Source organism: Barbus barbus (genome assembly GCF_936440315.1).
Source record: "Barbus barbus genome assembly, chromosome: 27".
NCBI classification, from domain to species: Eukaryota; Metazoa; Chordata; class Actinopteri; order Cypriniformes; family Cyprinidae; genus Barbus; species Barbus barbus.
In genome coordinates, this window is record NC_136755.1 from 5,364,538 (window position 1) to 5,378,326 (window position 13,789).

The 13,789-nt window shown below is 39.0% G+C and overlaps 1 protein-coding gene across 1 annotated transcript in view; it reads right to left on the minus strand.

The window, feature by feature from the left end:
* Positions 1–13,789, minus strand: part of LOC306847023 (regulating synaptic membrane exocytosis protein 2-like) — a gene marked incomplete at its 5' end in the record, with an annotated part of 167,795 nt that overhangs the window by 111,839 nt on the left and 42,167 nt on the right.

Here is a 13,789-nt window from a genome sequence, read left to right on the forward strand (position 1 = left end):
AAATTTGACTGACCAAATCGACTGGCTTGGTTTGCCCTGTTTACAGCTGTTGCCGCTGTAACTGGTTTATGCTGAGATAATTCATGCCCATTCATTTGAAGTGTGGTCCTGAAAAATCTTCGTTTGAAGGGCCAGATGGCCCTTCCCCTTATCCCTATCCCTCCAACCAAAAGAGAATCGAGACACCCCTACTCCTTCATGTGAACGCACCAAACTAGGTGTAGGGGTAAGGGGTATGGGATTGGGCCTTACTCTTACGTTTTCTTTATGAAAATCAGCAAAGATTTCACAGCAGAAAAACACGTGAACCACGAGCTAAAGGGGACATTTGTACAATTATACTAAAAGGCCTTTTACTTGCTAAAAAATTCAAAACTATCAATCAGAGTCAGAAGGCATGTAGTAGATTGTTTACAAAAGGTTTTTCAGCAAAATGTTGTTCATGTTGATCATTTAGAGGCCTTAGAAATTTGTGTATCAAATAAGACAGAGTATGATTTTAGGGTGAAATATTAGGCTACACCGATTCAGGTTTTTCAAAACAGAGGGAACCCTTGTTCTTAAAAAAAAAAGAGAAAAAAGACAATTAAAATAAGACATATCCTGATGTTTGAGCTTATTTTAGTGCCCGTTTTGTCTTATTTTATGTCACCCTGCTGTGCTAGTTTGAATGACTGCACCTTCTAACCTGTTGTTGCCAGGCTAGCAAGGTTCATCATCCAGTCCCACTTTAGGACAGGTGGTATAAATCAAATCTGCTCCCATACATTGATTTGAGCAGTGTTGTGATGGGCCTGCTGGAGCCTCCACACAGCCATGAGACAGCAGCAGAGATCACAGCCTCTCACAGAGAGGGATCCGACTGACCTGCTTCCATGTACAAGCTCTAAGACTGCCTTATTAGCTTCTCAAAACACACACACGCACATGCCGTAAGTAGGCCATACCCCAGTAGAGCTGGACACACTCCATGGAAGAGGTGCAGAGCATTCGGGGAAGAGAATCAACAACTGGTGAGGTAAACAAACCTGCCAATAAGACAACAAAGCACAGGCATGCAAATACTGGACACATGAACCTTAAGAGGCAAACAAACCATTAGGAATGCACCAATATATTGGTCATTAATTGGTATTGTTAGGGTGTTCTTGGGTGGTTGCTAGGGTGTTCTAAGTAATTTTAGCATATTGCTATGTGGATGTTGAAGTGTTAGGGTGGTTGCTAGGTCATCACGTATTGATCCAAGTCACTGGGCGTCTCTGCTTATGGTTTGTGATTTGAACTCATAACCCTAAGTGTGTACAATAGTAATAATGATGTTTGCGTTAGCAAACACCACTAAAAATATTTCTCTGTTAAATCACAGCTGACTGCTCTGTATGGTTATAATAAGCTTCACCATTAGTTAGATTACAGAAAGCTATAGACCTGTCATTTATTCCACCCCCCCACCACTACCGCCACCACCAATGCAACACCAACATCCAGAGACAATAGCACTCAGAAATGTAACTCTGCGCTAAGTACGGCGTGCCAGACATGAGTCATACCTCAGAAGGCAGCGAATGCTCCAGAACGCTGGCGCAGTACTCTGGATCTATTAGTATGCTCGTTGTGTTCCAAATATGCACTGATTTTAATTACCTACTCTTCCGATTCAGGGTACATCACTCAAACGCTGCAATTCTGATAGAGTAATGCTGTTTGCTGGAGTCCAAAGCCCAGTCAACTTCCTCTCTTTCCAACAGAGGGGGAAGACTTAAAGAAATAGTTCACACAAAATATGAATATTCATATTTAATCGGTCATTGTTTATTCACCATCATGTCTTTCCAAACCTGCATGACTTACTTTCATACGAAGAGATTTTTTTTACACGCTTTTCCTTGCAATTACACTACTGTTCAAAAGTTTAGGGTCATTTGTTTATTTTTTTGTGTCTCATTATTGTCATTAATTCATAATCTTTTTTAGCAAGGATGCTTTAAATTGTTCAAAAGTGAAAATAAAGAGATTCATAAACAGAGTAGCAGAGCAAAAGTTTTTCTTTTGAGATGGATCTCTTTGATGAATCATTTGACCAGGTTCACAAAATCCTCTGAACGATTCATTTGTGAACCAAACTGATCAGTTGAACAATTCTATTTCTATTTCAGACTGTTTCTCACAAAAACAATTTCACAATTTCTCTTTTAGTGTCCCACTTAAAAAAAACAAAACAAAGTCATGCATGTTTGGAATGACATAAGGGCAAGTAAATTGGTTAGTATTTTCATTTCAAGCAAACTATTCCTTTAAATGCACTTTGTGTCTTGTAAGGATGACTCTGTAACTAATGGCCACTCCAGTGTGGTGGGATTTGAATCACTTAGTCCAGCACCCCACACAGACGTCTCTATTTTGGGCCCGGACAGGCAGGTCATAGGGCCGTAGAGTGCCTTGCAGGCTGCTGAATAAATTATTTGTTTCTTTATTTAGTGGATGGCGGCCGAGTCGGCAGCCTTAAAAGAGGATGTGAGGGAAAGAGTACAAATGAACACACGTCGGTTCCTCTGACGCATGCGATGCAGCACAGTGCTGCGAGAGACGTGGGTGAGCGGCGCAGTCAGACGGGAGACTCTCTCGTCTCGTTTTAAATGACAACAGATTTTCTCTCTCTACTCTCTCTGATAAACACTGCCCAATTCATCCACTCCAGTCGAGCCCTTTCTAGCACTTTCAATCAGATTTCACACAAAAGAAAAATGCAATGCGACCCACAACGGCTGAAGTGCATAAAATTGCAGTGGCGCTAAGCACAGAGAGCTAAAAATGCGTTGGCGACCCGCTCGGAGCCAAGTATCGCTGTTATTTCTATAGCAAAGTTTGTTTCTCAAGGGCAGAAGTGATGAATATTTCTTTGCGTATTATCAAAGGCAGAGAGATGTCATGCTGCTGTCAGTGACGGAGAGGACGGGAGCTCTGGGAGGATGAAACGGCTGTGGGTTTGGGAAATTACACTCTACAGTGTAGCAAGAAGTGTTGTGTGCAGCCTTTTCTTGTGGAGTCAAAAATGGCAGGGATGTAGGGACGCACCAATACGGAGCTCGTACTTGCTAAAATGCTTCGGCATGCAGTATATACGCAACACGTGCCTCGAGGACACACGACAGATGAAAACAATATGTGCTTTAAAATCAGCTCAAAATAGACATGTTTGAAATCTTCTGGATGGATGGGTTCAGTCTGAAGCTGAAAACAAAGTCTGTGTCCATCATACGGCTCGATTTTCTGTGAAATCTGTCAACTGCAGATTTCTTCTGACTTTCTGCAAATACAGCACCAACTTCTCCAGACTGCAAATCTGGGCAAATATTAGGGCTGGGTATTGAGACAAAGTTCACGATTCAATTCCATTTGATACCGATTCGTTTAGATATATATGCAATCAGGTATAGAACATGTCAGCTGTTTTTCAAGGAAAAAGTCTCTCTCAATTTAGGGGGTGTTTAGACAAAAACGTTTTATGCATTTTGCCAGTTCATCCACACGACGGCAGCATTTTAGTGTAAGTTTTTGAAAGCGATACCGTTATTGTCTTTATTATTGTAAACTAGGAAAATGCTAATTTGTGAAAACTTTAATGTTATGCACGTGCTCAGCCAACAGGCATCCATCTATAAAGGTTTCTTTACAAAGTGGCATTGCCAACTACTGGCCTGTCATTATAATAAAGCATTTTTAGTCCTTTTCACAGATCCACGTGAACTGGATTGTTTTGACAACATTGTCGTCTGTATGCAAAACTTTTTAAAAATGCAATATTAAATATTTTATAATAAAAAATATAACTTTATGATATAATTATATACACAATGATTTCATTATATTTCTAGTTGTTGTTTAAATATAAACATTTAAACAGTCATACTTGTGTTCTTGATGGATCTACTCAAACATATGCTACATAAATATTGAAGAACGGGTTGAATAAAACTATAATGAGCATGTACTATAGTTCATATTTTAGCAAAATGCTCCTTATTTGTAGCTAACATTTATGTAGCTAACTATCGAGTTTATGGACAGTGAAAGGCTTTTCTGATGTAACGTTACATGACACATATTGAACAAGCTGTTTGATGTCTTTCTGCATTTCAAACACCGATTAAGCGATTACATGAGACATTAATTCCAGTAAGATGTACTGTTCCTTTCAACACCTTCTGATAATGATTCTTGCTTATTTCGTGTTATAACTAGTAGTAAAGAGGAAGAGATGATCAGTTGATTTGATCTCATGTGACATTTGAACTGAGGCAGCTACAGCAGTCTGTCACGTCACATTAAAGAGCGCTAAAACTGGATTTATTGTTTGAATTTCATAGTAAATTTGACAGAATTTAAAAGCTGACACAATGTTACACATCAACAATAAAGCACAAAGCTTACTGTGATTTATTAAATGATAGGCACGCTACAAATAATGTTTATTTAAGTTTTGTTCACACATCAACTGAAAACATCATCTAAATATTCGGCTTAATAATATGATGAAATATTATTGGTAGACACTCGTACTGTATGTCCGATATAAATTGCTCCATTCGTGATCTGAGAACACTGACCTACCAGGCAAAGGTCAAGCAGCCTCCCATCGCATGCATTGATCTACTTTCCTCTTGACTAAGCAAGGCCACTGCCATCTAACTAACTGTCTTTAATGATAAACGTATCTTCATCTTCAAACACAACGAAGACAACAGGCTCCCAATAGTGTCATCATCTCTTTCTGTTCTTTAGTGGCTACTTATTGTAACAACGACTGTGAAAGAGGCTCAGAAATCATCTTTCTCATTGGTGGAATTCACTAGATTCACAATGCTGTTAATCAACCAATCAATGATCTTATTAGGACAAATATCCTGCCAGCTAAATTGTGTCATTTAAATTTAACTTCAGCTTAAGGATCAATAAACCAACACTAAACTCCAAGTCTTGATTTATCGCCACCTTGTCTATTGCGTCTGCCCTGACCTTATTAGTGCTGCATGATAAGGCAACGCTCACTATTGTTATTTCTATAACTCAGCCCACAGTGTTTAGAAATGAATGACGACTTAAATTGTGTGACTGGTTGAGGTGTACAAAAGGTGTACTATTACGGTTCAAAGTGATCGGACTGAAAGTGTTTCCTTTTTTTGGAGAAGAAACATACATCTACCAAATAAGTTCCTGGATGCACAATAAAAAACTCATCACTTTGCCTCAATAGATCATGTGACTGGTCCAATCTCATTGCACACCATCTAAAATATTGTTTCAGTCATTCTGAAATGCCCGAGTCAAAATTTTTCATCACATGTGACAAGCTGTATGAAGGACTGGACATTTCTTGCTTACATAGAACATATTGCTAGTCCTAAGTGGCTATTCACACAGAATGCGTTCTTGCATTGAAAAACAAGACGGGGGCAATGGAATGGGAAAAATGCAAGGTTACGATACACAAGTTGAAAGGAGCTGTATATAATTGTGTTACTGTACTAAAGCATAGAAATACAGATATTTAAGAAACATGGGTTACACTATTTTAAGGTGTCCTTGTTGCAGTGTAATTATAGATTTAAGTACTAAGTAATAATAATTAACTACATGTACTTACTATTTGTTTAGGGTTACTTGCATGTAGTAGTAGTATATATTTATTTAATGCCATGTCAGCATCTTAGGCTATTTTCATGGCAAAAACTATTTTAAAAAATACAAGTATAACAAATACAATAAAAAACAGCAAACAAACAAACACAAGTTTACACAAGATGTTTTGGTTACTTGCATGTAATTATGCATAATTTATTGTTATAATAGTAAGTACATGTAACGTGTAACAAGGACACCTTAAACTAGGGGTGGACCAGAATATTAGATTATTCGAATATTTGTTCGGTGGGTAGGCATTACATTTTACATTTTGAGATTCGAATATTCTTTTTTTTTTTTTTTTCTCGAACACCTGGCATCCCCCGCGAAACTGTTCTCATTTGCGCTTGAATATGAATCGCCCATGATTCAGTTCATCTGGAAGAGAAAACAAAAATGCAGAAGACCTCAGCTGTGTGGGAGCACTTTAAATTGAGAAAAAAAATTTTTTTCCCCACATCAAGTTTGAAAAATTACCTGAGTTCTGTTCCGCCTATTATAATAGCCTATATTGATGGTGTAAAAAAACAAGCTGCTTTTATCCGCCCTGTTAATCAGTAATTTTACACATGATAAAAACATGCACTTAATTTACTTGGAAAATACTTGCGAATAACGGAGAAAAGAAAGAGAGAGATAACAGATGCCATAGTTGAGTTCATCGCTATATGAGACCCATTAATTTAGAAATCTTAGCTGTCTAGCCAGCCTAACGTTACCTTGTTCTATTTAGCCTATTACAGTTTGTTTTCGTCAGTCCTGTCTTCTTGCGTCTTGTGTTTCCCCTCCTCTCGTGCCCATATTTGGTTTGTTCCTGTCCCCATTTAGGTTATCAGTTTATTAGTCCCTAGCTATGTGTCATTAATTATCTAGTTTTCCCCAGCGTTTAGAAGTCCTCTGCTTCCCTGCCTGTGTCCGGTCTCAATCGTCATTCGGTGATTGTCTGTATGTCTTTCCGTGTCTCCAGCGTTCCCTGAGTTTGGATGAATAAAGTCAATGTTTTGAAAAGTTCTTCGCCTCCTCGTTCCCTGGCTCCAATGTGTTGTGACAGAAGACCAGACCTAACAGTAGTAAGCGGCGTAGCCTCCTTCCGTTTTTGTTTAAGGAATTTTTTGTTGTTCCTGGTTTACTTTTTTTTCTCCCGCGGCATGGACGCCACCACCCATTTCGCCGCCCTAGCCCGTCAGGGTCTCCCCTTTTATGATTATGCCGGGGAGTTCTGTGTTCTTGACGGCGTGGGAAGACACCACTCTGAATCATCGGTTCTGGCTCGGGGCCAATTACCATCGCCCCGTAGTCTGGGAAGTGTCCGGGCCCGAGCCAGAACAAAGCCCGCCGTCGTCCGCGGCTCTCCCTCACCACCCACGCAAGCCCGTCCCCATCCACGGCCAACGCAAGTCAGCCGCCCGTGGCCAACGTAAGCCCGCTGCAGTCCATGGCCAATGCAAGCCAGCCGCCGTCCGCGGCTCTCCCAAGTCTGCATTCCCCTGGGAAATTAACGCCGATCAAGCCCCTACTTCACCCAAGGAAATTTTTTTTAGGGGGGTGGTAGTAGGGCTCCTGCCGTAGAGACGGGGGCTGGGGTTGCGGCCTCGAAGGCGGTCCCGTCATGGCCTCCCGAATCCCTCCTCTCGTGCCCACATTTCGTTTGTTCCTGTTCCTGTCCCAGTTTAGGTTATCAGCAGTGTTGGGGAAAGTTACTTTTAAAAGTAATGCATTACAATATTGCGTTACTCCCTAAAAAAGTAACTAATTATGTTACTTAGCTACTTTTTATGGAAAGTAATGCGTTACGTTACTTTTGCGTTACTTTTTAAATATGAGCAGGGCTTGATTGCTTTTAATAGAAGAAGTTCTAATTATAGCAAATGTAAAAGCCCTTTCACACCAAAAAGTGTAATGAATAAACCTCAGACACTCCACTCCCTTGGGCCCGCAGCAACACACCCGCCATGCGTGAAGTCGATTGGATGAACGGTTCTCGACATAATAAAAATGCAAACAGACACACAGAGATCCTTCCTTTATTAGAGAGAAGAATATGTTCAGCCCCCTCCCTCCGAAGCTTCGAAGCTCAAAAAAATGGTATTTGGACCAACCCAACCTTAAACCTGTAGTCTGTCATTTTTTTTTTTCAAAACATCATGAATCCATTTTCCAAAGCGTGATTTGGCTTATCCTGAATCACTACGGTACACCTATAATACATTTTTATATTCAGACTATTTTTGACTGGTTCTGGTAGGAACCTATGTGGAGTAGCCCAGTATCTGCGTGATTCGTCATAGACCTAGACAGAGAGCTCTGGTAGGGCCCTATGAAATCCATTTTATTTCTTCCCAAATTCCATTTTATTTTTTTTCCAAATTCAGTTTTTTGCGTCTTAATTTTTCTGGATTACTTTTTTTTTTTCAGTTTTAATTTTCCTGGACTCATTTTTAATGGTTCAATTAATTTTTTTTTAAACAAAATTAAAGTCTAATTAATTAAAATCGTTAAACTTAAACAATTTAACATTAATTTATTAAAAGTTTAACAAAAATTACATATTTAGGGCCCTATGAAATGTTTTATTTCTTCCCAGCTTATGTTTTGTTACCAATTATGTGGTTTAGCGTGTCTAATTATTTGAATGCATAAAAACAAGTTTAATTTTTCCCTACAATAGCCTTATAAAACTTTTTTGCGTACTTACATTTTTCTGGTTATCAAATGAAGGCATGAAACATTAATTTATCTTTTCATTAATGAAAATTAAAAGATTTTTATTTTTTTGGCAAATAAAGGGAATTTACAATTAAAATGTTGAAGAAATATTGTATGATTATTCCTTTTAAAAAATAAGGTTTTAATAAATTTAGTAGTAGTATTACATACATTCTGCTAAACAATAATACTGTATTTCTGTCACAATGTCTTCAAAGACAAAACAAACTCTTATTTTGAATGAGTTGCCATGAATACCTTAAAATTTTTGTGTGATATGACGCTAGTTTTTTATGAAACGGTAAAATGCTCAGGAAGTGACTCTCAGAGCAGTTCTGGAGATGTAGTTCACGTATTTACGTACTCATATATTGAGGCGGCAGAGGCTGAAATCACCGCGAACGTCCCGCGCGCTTCAGTACGAGTAGTAAACAAAACCGCACGTCTGGGCCATTCATTAACACAGAGACACGTAGAACATGCAGGATTCATATTTAAACAGTCTTTTTATGGCTTAATATTTACAAATACTAGTCGATATCGCGATTTGATTGAAGTGCAATTATCTACTTCTGATTAATCCATCCAAACTTTGGCAATTTCTGTGACATTCCACGTTAAACTGTAAATTCCGTTTTTCTAAGTGGATTCCACGATTCGATTTACACATTGCGGAAATCACAGGGCCCTACTCCGGCTACAATGCTCTTCCACAAGATGCACGCAGTTATGTTTATTAACCCCTAGAGCGTCAAAATTTACGGACTGCAGCTTTAAAATAAACCTGCTCAGTTTACATACTTGTTTCTCTGAAAAACAGTGCTACAGCCAGTTATTCTGCTCTTAAATGGTTGTTCTGTGTCAGAATGTCTGTTTTTGTTTTGGTCTGTGCGTTTCCGCCCACTGCCAAATTACCATATAGTATTTCGACACCCCGGGTTGCCAGTAGGCAGAAAACACAGCGTATTGCAGACACTGCAAAAGACGCGAGACGCAAACACAGCGGTCAAACACATCCATCAAGCGCATGTTCCCACAGAAAAAGCAATGGAAATGCAGCGCAGTGTTATGCAAAAACCTTCTTCATGTGTTGCACTTGGAATAGAGCTTTTTAATAAAGATAATGTTACTTGAATCATGTAGTTAAATTTGAAAAAATTTAAAAAAATCTAAATAATTTTCTTGAATCTGCCAAACGTTCTGATTTTTTTTTTTATAAAAATCAAGATTTTATTATTCTCCCTATCACCCAGCCCCAGGTGGGCATTTAGTTGATGGGCCAGTAAGTAACCACCAAGCAATGCACCCACAACACCATGGCAACTGCGTAGTAACACTCAACAAAGCACTCAGAACTCCTTACAAACCACACGCAGCGGCCTTTTTTAGCAACACCTCGGCAAACACCCACAGCACCCCAGCACTGTGCCACTGAGATCTGCACAGGTAAGCAGCACTCACACACACTTTCTTCAGAAAATATCAAAATCTAGTTCCATTTGCACTTTGTCTGAAGAACTTACAAAATAAAGACTTCATTATACATTTCACTTTAATCACGTAGAGTTTTCATTCAAGGGTCTGTGCAAGGTGTGCTGGTATAAAAACACTGTATTCTAGAATTTTCTTTAAATATATATTTTTTTTTTAATTATTGAATAAATATTAACCAAATCATCATACAATGTAATAATATAAATTTCTGTTACAATAGTTGAACTACAATAACTACAAACATTTCACTAAGTTTGCATTTATTTGATCAAAAATACATTAAAAATAGCAATATTGTGAAAAACAATACAAATTTTCAATAACTGTTTTCTATGTGAATATATTTTAAAATGCAATTTATTCCTGTGCTCAAAGCTGAATTTTCAGCATCATTACTCCAGTCTTCAGTGTCACATGATCCTTCAGAAATAATTCGAATATTCTGATCTGATGCTCAAAAAAATATTTCAGATTATTATCAATGTTGAAAACAAATAAATGCAGCTGTAGTGAACAGAAGGGACTTCTTTCAAAACAGATAAGTTGAAACATGCCTCTTATGATATATGATGCATAATAAGCATATTTACTTTCATCAGTGGAGCTGCAGCTCTTTGACTTTCCACTACTTGAAAAGAGAGAATCATCCAGTCCAGCATTATAACAGCTCCAGCCTGCAACGGGATGGGCTGCTCTGACTGTCCATCGATCGGTTTGGATTTCCATTAAAAGGAGCTGGCGCACAAGGCCTGACTGATTCAGAGCGAGTGCTTTTGGGAAGAGAGTACACTAGAGAAAATATAGCTCCTAAATAATCAATGATTGAGGGAGTAAATCAGCCAGAGTGAAAGAGGCCGAAATGTGGCCGGCAATTAATTAGGACATCTGAGGGAGTCAGATTCCATTTCTGTAGCCCACCACTCACATGCAATATCAACAGCATTAGCACAGAGAGCGGGATACAAGAAAATGATTTGGTCCGTTGAGATATAGGTCGCTGCTAAGTGGGTATAACGATTTTGCAAATACAGTAACAACCGGATCTCATGTATCATGTATCTCATGTATCTGTGGATAATATTGGCTGTATTCATTTTAAAAATGTGGTGAATGAGCTCAAATCAATGAGGCCTGCAATCAATCAGTTCCAAGAAGAAATTGAAATAAATCAAACTGATAAAAAAATATTAAAAATATAGCATAATGAGACATTTATAAGCAATTTGTTAAGTTTTTATACCCAGTATTTTTCAGTCCAATATCTAGCAAATGAAAAACATGAGGGATAAAAGGAACTATCGGATTGTGCGTTTCATTTGAATAAGTGTGAACGCTGGCATCTTAGTGCAAAACAAACAATCTTCCAAAGAAATTCTGATATGAACACAGACCAAAGACCACCTAAACTACCAAAAACATCATCAAATGTGACCCTAAAAATTCCTGCTGCTGTTTCGACTCATTTATACATTTTGAAAGCTCTTCGTGAATTATTAACTCGTAAAAATACCACCATACCTCATTTAATATACGTTTTCACTGAGAAAACCGGCCATGTCACTCTGACTTGAAGTAATAATTCAGCGTATGGTTTCTTCAACACGCAAACTATGCAGAGCCAAACAATTTTAAGCACTAGTGCAAACACTCAAGACAGCCTAAATAAACTGTGTTATTTGTGTTTATTATTTTACATGTTGTACATTTTATGCAACTATTTCTGCCATGCAATTTTTCAAATCCTTTCCCATCTTATTCAGGCTTCATATGAGGATGACACATGCACATGACAAAGTGTTACTTGAACAAGATGCTCCTGTGAACACAAGACTCTTGTGAAAGGTGCCCGTGAATAAACCCGTCCTGTATTATAGCCTGTATTATGTAGCCTGTATGCTGTGAATAAAAATACACTGCTGTTTGTTTGTATTCTGATATAACCCATATGCACTGTTTCCAGGCATGCCATAATATTGCTTAATAAATCAGGAGGACTTCACTGAATGACTCACTAGGACATTTTCCCCAAAGCAAGTTATTGTGCTTGAGTTATAAATAGCTCAAGGCTCCTCATAGTCTGAATTAGCATCGTAAAGAAACTCTCAAATCCACTCCAGCAAAGAATCAGCAAAAAAAGGGAGAGCAATATATTAAGCAAAATTAAACTTCTATAGAATTTTGCACAAGGAAGAATTTAGATAAGAAAAGAAGAAAAAAAAAAGTATAACAATGCACTTTAAAAGGGGGCAAAAGAAAAACCTGAGGTTGTCCCATTGCCCTAAAAATTCAAGTGGCAACAACATTACCAGTCAGTACATACTGTATATCACAGTGTTACATGCTTTCTTTGTCAGCCTTTAAATTATGTGCTTGCATTTTAGAATATTATGAATCAAATTACTAAATGACTGTATTAACCTACATTAAAGTCACACCAGCTAGTTAAGGAAAAAACTGCATCTTTTCACTTTTCTACATTATGCTAAGTAGTCTAATACCCTAATATTAAATAACCAGCATTAATTTCTGGTTCTTCACTTTAGGTGTAGTATATAAATAGCAATGTAAATCACTTAATTTGCATATAATAATTATTGGGCATTGTAATAATGAGTGTTCCCATATTCTCAAGCAAACAGCATCAAATGAAGTCGTTTGGCACGGAGGCGCAGTTCCCATTATAAAACACCCATGCGAATCTTAAGCGATAAATAGCATCGTAAGTTCAAACCCGAATGTCAATCTACAGCACTGGATGTGCCTGTAATGTATTTATGCATTTGTTTAGCTCTGGTGTGATGATCGGTGAGCGGGTATCGATCGCCTCACCTGCCGTTCCGCGCCTGTCCCAACAGCTCCGGCTTCGAGATGTTCTGGGGTGGCTTAAAATGCGATAGAAAAGAGCTACAGAACTGTCGCAATGTCCCAAATTGCATTTTCACCTAACCCCCCTCCTCCCTAACCGAACCCAGTAGTCTTTCACTTGAGGAAACAGCAGCAGCAGCACACCCACAGCCCCGCGACCGCTACATCCGACGCGCTGCCGTGTCGATCAAGTCCCATATTTTCCCGGAGATCTGATGGATGTGCGCCTCATGCTCCAGCCCTGAGGTGCTGCTGCGGTTGCTGGGAGCGGGGGATGGATTCTGCCTGACGGCGTGCCAGAGAGAGAGAAAAACAGCGCTGCATTTTTACCGGCTGCTGGAATATCTGGAGCTGCGTCCATGCGCCACCGTCTCGCCTCGGAGAATCAGACAAACTGGAGCAGCACAGACTCTCTCTCTCTCTCTCACACACACACATCATTCCTGACGCGCTTGCATGGGCTGCTTTATTGCACAGCTCTCTCAGTGAGAGATGCGCAAAAGGGAGCGTACTGTTACAGTGAGCTCTAACTGGAGAAGCACAGAGAGGCAAAATAGCGAACCTCCTAACCTGCATTTGTAGGTGAAAGCATATGATGTCCAAATATGCTGTCTAGGCAGTCAGCTTACTAGGTTTTGAGACTCAGCCAGTGCGCTGGACTTGATTTCAGCAACGCTCAAAGCACTGGGGTAGCGAGCTCTACAGTGCATGACTGATATATGTAACACCTTTGCGAACCAACCTAATTAGTTATTTACCTCATCGGCGCGGTTAAAAATTGGTCACTATAGGCAGTGATATTTGAAGAGGATCTGGCAACCTAGGGCGTCTCTGTACTTGGCGAATTGAATCTCCTTTGGCGTTCTGGGACGTGAGTACACGTTTTAATTTCCTAGCGCTGCTACAATCATTGATCACATTTTATGGACATTTTCTCATTTGTTTCTCTTTTTCTCTCTGTCATCGTCGTTGTAAAAGCTAATCACGACTGCCATCGTCATCATCATAATCATCATTACAAAGGATCATCACTCGAGCATCC